We start from the raw sequence: 7,303 nt of genomic DNA, 5'->3' as shown, positions 1-7,303 counted from the left end.
ATCCATCTGAATAGTGCGTTAGGCCGAATTACTGAGACAGGTCTGACCATCAAGCCAGAGAAGTGCCTGCTTAGCATGCATGAAGTGTAGTACTTGGGGCACCGTGTAGGGGGAGGTACCCTCTGCCCAGAGCCAGGCAAGGTAGAGGTTATTACGGTGTGGCCGACCCCTACCACGAAAAAGAAGATCATGTCTTTCTTAGGTACAGCTGGGTATTATCAAAAGTTTGTGCCCCATTATAGCACCCTAGCCAAACCTCTGAATGACTTAACAAAAAAGAAATTACCACAAGTGGTTAATTGGACAGAGGATTGTAAGAATGCATTTACAGCTCTGAAATCTGTTCTGACCCAGTCCCCTGTGCTACAGGCCCCAGATTTCAAACGCAGATTTATAGTACAGACCGACGTGTCTAACTATGGACTAGGAGCTGTCCTTAGCCAAGTGACAGCGCAGGGAGGAGGGAGCACCCTATCTTGTCCTAAGTAGAAAACTACTCCCACAGGAGGTGGCGCATTCTACCATTGAACAAGAGTGCCTAGCCATCGTATGGGCACTGTAAAAGCTACAGCCCTACCTGTGTGGACAAGATTTCACCATTATTACAGACCATAATCCTCTAAGCTTGCAAAATAGAGTTTATGGGGATAATGGTATGCTTTTAAGATGGAGATTAATTTTGCAGCAGTGTAACTTCACCATTCAGTCCCAGAAGAGCACAGAGCATGGGAACGCAGATGGCCTCTTGCGCCAAGGGGCAGAAGTGGTGAATGGCAGGAGAGACAGTGACAAGTCACAGTTTTCTGTGCCCTAGGTTTAGGGGGAGGTGTGACGATTATGTGTTATTGTTATTTTCCCTTAATAAGCAGGTATTTGTATATTGTATTACATACAATAACCTGATTGTTACATACAATCAGGTTATTGTATGTAACCTTGTAATCTAATCTCAACGTGTGCTTTGCTAGATGAACCTATGCAAGTGTCAATAATCTTTTGAAACTAACCAGAGAGAGATAAATAAGCATCTCTGAGGAGTTGTTTTTTTTTTTGGTATGCAGAGGATGTGGACCTGACCAGCCAAGTCGAACGAGCAGAGTTGAGAATTCAGCTCCTGTGAACATTACAGATCTCAGGACATCCCTAGCTCACTTCAAAAGCCCTGTGACATTTGAGAGATCAATCTGTACTTATTGACAGCTAAACTCCAAAAGTGGGGAGTGAGAGCTATGTGAAAAAGGGTTTAAAATCTTCTGCCTTAGACAATAACGTGTGCATTTTAATGAAGGGTTCTATCAAGACTGAAATGTCCCATATTTCTCAATTGTGTTCCCTCACACACACACCAAGTCTTAACAAGTAAGTAGTGACTCCGGTTTTATTTCCTATTTTTTTTCCTGAAACCTATTTGTGCAACATATTGTATGTCTTGTTATTCATTTTTTGTAACTAAATCTTGGAAACATTTTTCAGATTATATAAATTTAATCTAGTGTATTCTCCGTGATTCTTTGTGAATTTACGAAGCCCAGGGAGACTCATGCAATATGTGTATGTGATTTAAGTGTGAAACATTAATAAGTGGTTTTAGTGAATGTAAAGACACCATAATAAATCCTTTGAGTTGGCAGAAAAGGTGTATTCATTGATAAGTGAATAAGGTGACGTCAGTCACAGCCAGCTGTTCAGATTGCTGTATCTGGGACAGGCTGGGCGTTCACGACAACTTATTATATTGTTTTTATTATAAAAAAAAAATTCAAATAGCTTTTTTTTTTTTTTAATATAAATGTATTAAACTGCGATTTAATATGGCCCGAGAAAATCGCTGGAAATGCAAAATTGCGGCTTGATACATTTACCCACAAGAATTCATACTAGTATCCATTCTAGCTGTAATTGCTAGCTCCTGATTATCCATAAATGTGTTATTGTGCTTGATTATATTCATGTATCTATTATTATGTTTTTCTTATATATTCGTACATGTTATATCTGTAAGATAACTGTCTGGTACCTCACAATTTGTTGCAACCTATAAATAGAAACGGATTATGATAATATTAATAAATGTACCTTCATATTGCATATTAGCCCAGTCATATTAGATTTATGACTGGGCTTCTTAACTTATGTGTTTGAACCCAAAAATGGGTAGGTTGCAAATTGGATTCAGACTTATTCTAAGTCCAGAAACCCCCCAGAAGCCTATTGACAATACCTGTTTTAACCATTTTTCAATTTTTACAAAGGGATTGGTTGACAGAACAAAGCAAGCAATAATCTCACGGGTTTCTGCAGGGAATTTTCTAAAGCATGCCCTATAAGCGGTGCTTCAAAAAGATGAGAAAATCTATTCTAGTATATAATTTATGAATTACACAAATATTTGCAGTAACTGCTGTTGCCTTCTGTAAAAATTATACTTTTTTTTTAAAATTAAATTTAGTCTTTATATTGTCTTTCACTTGACCCACTTTCACTGCTTTGTTTCTTAACGAGTGTCTTAACATGTTTTTTCATCACTTTCACTAATTTTTATGAGTTGTGGAAGTCAAATAAATTGGTTGAAGTAGTTTCAAATTAATAACAATCAATTTAATCGGCTTTATCAGAAAATATGTGAATAGCATGCTACGACGTGGAAGGGCATATTTAGAAATAACACGTGCGAACACTTCTGTATACATTTACACTCACATTCATTTGTAGATAGTTCACCTTAATAAAGTTCCAACACGGTCTTTTATAATCAAATGTAATATATTTAATATAATAATGTTAAAACCACAATATTGATATCTAAGGTTCAGGATATAGGAAATGTATCACGTTTAGTGTCATTTTAATCCACTTTTTACCATCAGACATCCGCTGCTATCGGCTAAGCGATCGCACCTTGCGTACGCAAGTTATATATGATAAACAATAAATAGTCAAAATGATATTGTTTGTAATGCTAATAGACCAGTTTGAATCAGATTTTCGGAGGGAAAACACATAGGCAACTGTTGGAGAGTTGACCCCCACCCTTGGAGGGCATCGTTTGAACTGGCCTATGACCTGCATTAACCTGGACTGTCCTAAATCCTGAACCAAAGGAAAAATGCCATGACATCATTACTGTTTTTATGTACCACAAACTGTATATAAACCAGGCACTAAGACCAACATACAGTCTACTTTCACGACAGAATTCAGAATTGAATGACTGTTTGCTGGATCCAAGGCGCTGCGTATGTATCGGCTGTACTTTAATTGAATTGTTGTTTGTTGCATCTTGCTATTAAATCTCTTTGTGCGTTGGAACCACATTGATCGCAGCAAACAATTTTTATTGATAGCGACTAGACGAACATAAGAGTGTTTTATAACCATTAGATTTTCATTTTATCGTATATTATTTATTTCAGTGGCAATTTTTTTATTGCTATCGATTTTATGTTTAATTTTTATTTTTGTAATGCACATCACAATTATTTGTAAAGAATGTTCTGAATAATATATACATAATTGTTTTTGTATAATTTTCATTTTTCTACTGTTACTTAGTTTTGTTTTCATATTTACTATGATAAGGATATTAGATAAAATACAAATAGAATAATAATATATATATATATATTTTATATAATAATCATGAGGCCACTAATTCAAATGTCAAATTACTATTATGGTATCTTATCTCCATTGTATTCGATTAACATAGTAAATATCTGCATCTTTGACTCATGGGATTCACATCGCGTTCTATTGGTTATTTGAAGTGTTAGTCAAAATAAATCATTCATAATTGGAAGTAAGACATAAAGAGTCCATGGTAGTCAATCGGGTTACCTCTTGAAAAAGTGAATGGCAAAATGTACGTTGCGGGGTGTAATGACGTCACTGCTGACATTTCAGACCCTGAAGTGTCAGCCGAGAGCGGCCGTGTAGCCGCGTTCATCGGCTAGATTTATGAGTTTATTTTGGGTACTTTTCTTTATCATATAGTGGTGTAGCATTAGTCCAATAGAAGATTTACCTCTGCAACATATTATGTAAGTGTCAGCGTTTAAAACATTGAGAAAAAAAAAAAGACGACTAGAGGGATCAATACAGTATTTGTAAAAGGACAGTAATAATCTCACATTAAATTACATAGAGGGTCTCAAGCCCTGCATGATACTATATAAGGAACATATTATATTATCTAAGAACATTTCATGTCACACAAAAAATGGATCTCAGTGTGAATGTATAAGACTACTTTGTGTAAATGATATTGTTACATCTTTCAAAGGTGACATTGTTGCAGTCAGCACCAATTTGTTTCAAATAAAAATATTCTTAGATTAATAACAATTCATATATATTAATCTCTTATAATTATGTATGATACATTGTATCCACGTCTCATTGAACATTTATTAACAAACTTTGTTGGTTGAAGGACTTATATGTACAAAGGGAAGGAAGTACAGCTACAGGAATGTTATTCTATGTAAATACAGGGATTATTATAAATCCAGACACCATTGATATACAATAGGAAAATACTTTTTTTTATTTATTTATTTTTGTGTAGCCGAAAAGCAGATGTTTAAGCATATTGCAGATGACATTGATACATGAATTGTGAGAGTTTAGGAACTTTAATTGGAATTATAATGCAGATAATTTCCAAAATGGGACAAGACTTAGACATACACTCTTAAAAACAATTCTCTATATTATCAATAAGTATCTGATGAACACTGAAGGGTTCTGTTGTTTTTAAAGTTCACAATTTTTCTTTTTTTTCCAGACATTCTTCTTGAATATTTATAATATTTCACTAACATTAATCTCTGGAATACAGGCGAGTTTAATTATATATACATATATATATATATATATATACATATACACACACACACACAAGTTAACCCGTATATGATACTCATGCATTCTAGACAAATCAAGCTACTTAAGGTGTTAAAAAGGTTCTGGTCATGCATTTGGGCCATAGCCCAGGCCTCAACCACTCCCCACTGTCACCCCCGGCAACCACCAACCACTCCCAACTGTCACTTCTCCTTCAAGAAATATTTATATATTTTTTTTTAAATCTTTATAAACACTTTTAACAATTAACAAATTAAAAACATCTTAGTATACCAAATTTCAGCCCTTTCTGATTTTTTTTTCCCACACACACTAAGAATTTAGTAGGTCAGTGTATAACTCCGCCCAGCAGGTGGCGCTGCAGCTTGGTTTTATTTTTTCCACACACACACACACACACACAGACAGACTAACACACGCCACTAGACATTTATATTATAGAATATATATATATGTATGTATACACACACACACACACAGGGTGATTCAAAAGTCGCAGTACACCCTTTTATTTCAAAAACTCTACAGGAAATTGGGAAACCTGAATACTACAGTAAGGTATGGGTGATGTGGTCTATCTTTTACGGTATGTACCAAACATGGGCGCCATCTTGAAATCGGCCAAATTCCTGTAGAGTTTTTGTAAATAAAAGGGTGTACTGCGACTTTTGAATCACCCTGTGTGTGTGTATATATATATATATATATATATATATATATATATAAGTTTTTTTTTACGTATAACCCATTCACTTAGTATGCCTAAGTGTGGAGTGAGAAAATGACATGTATTTATATAAAGGAGTAAAGCTATTTGTGCCAGTGTAAACTGATTATTTAGTTGGATAATGAATTAGGAATTTTTAAACTTGGAGTGTTATTTTAGCACAAGGCCCATTGTTAAAGGCACGATGAAAAAGGAGCAGTACATTGAGCTTGTTAACAGCCATCTTATTCCTAAGAAAAGAGAGCGTTTTCCGGGAAATAATGGAATATTGCAAGATGGATTTTACAAGAAACTTAAAAATTCCTAATTCGTTGTCCAACCACTGTACATGACGAAGTTTGCAGACACCCAAATATCACTTCCATATGTGTTTGGTGAGCATCTCATTCTAAAACCATAGGCATTAATATGGATTTGGTCCCCAATTTTCCGCTATAATATCCTCCACTTTTCTGGGAAGGCTTTACACTATATTTTGGAACATGGCTGTGGGGATTCAGACAAAAGAACATTAGGGAGGTTGGGCACTGATGTTGCACAATAAGGTCTTTGACAAACGACATTCCAATTCATCCCAAAGGTGTTTGATGAGACTTTGGTAAGAGCTCGGTGAAGTTCAGTCAATTTCTTCCACACCAAACTCCAGAAAACCATTTTTTGTTGAATCTTGCCTTGTGAATGGGTACAGCGTCACGCTGAAACAGGAAAGGGCCTTCCACAACTGCTAACAACTAACAAAGTTAGAAGCACACAATTCTTTATGATGTCATTGTATGCAGGAGCATTAAGATTTTTCTTCATCATCATCATTTTTCTTCACTGGAATAAAAGGGCCCAGGTCAAACCATGAAAAAGCCTCTGACCTTATTCCCCCAAATTTGTTCATTAGACTGCCAGATGTTTAAGCGTTATTCTTCACTCGAGAGAATGCATTTCCACTGCTCAAAAGACCATTCATGGTGTGCTTTACACCACTCTAGTCAACATTTAGAATTGTGCATGGTGATCTGAGGTTTGTGTGTGGCTACTCAGCCATGGAAACCCAATTTATGAAGCCCCCAGCTGAACAGTTCTTGTGTAAACATTGCTTTCTAGAGACCGCTTGGAACTTGGTTATGAGTGTTGCAAGAGAGGACAGGCAATTTTCATGCGCAAGGTACTACAGCACTCAGTGGTCTTGCTCTGTGAGCTTGTGTGGCCTACCTCTTCATGGCTGAGCCATTGTTGCTCCTAGATGTTTCCATTTCACAATAACACTTAAAAATAGAGGAGGGCAATTTGACGAACTGCCTATGACAGTACCACGTTACTGAGCTATGCAGTGCAACCAATATTACTGCTAATGTTTGACTATGGAGATTGCATGGCTGCATGCTTGAGTTTATGCACCTATTAGCAATGGGTATGGCTTAAATCGGGCAAACACGCTAGTTGAAGTGGTAAGGCGCATACTTTTGTCCATGTAGTGTATTTTGTACCTTGCGCTCCCGCATGAAAGTTAACAAGGTCATGTTTTGCGCACATTTCAAAATGACAGGCAAAGCATATAATAAAATCCAGTTAAGCTGGCCATCCAGTTAATTTAGGCACCAAATAATTGTATGGTCATGCAATCTGGTTGTCCAACTACCATACATACAGGCTGAAGTAGCAATCAGCACACCAGAGTTCAACACTTGACTTATAAAATCATGATTTAAATTGGGCAAA

Source organism: Mixophyes fleayi, chromosome 5 (genome assembly GCF_038048845.1).
Source record: "Mixophyes fleayi isolate aMixFle1 chromosome 5, aMixFle1.hap1, whole genome shotgun sequence".
NCBI classification, from domain to species: Eukaryota; Metazoa; Chordata; class Amphibia; order Anura; family Limnodynastidae; genus Mixophyes; species Mixophyes fleayi.
Note: the sequence above shows the minus strand (reverse complement) of the source record.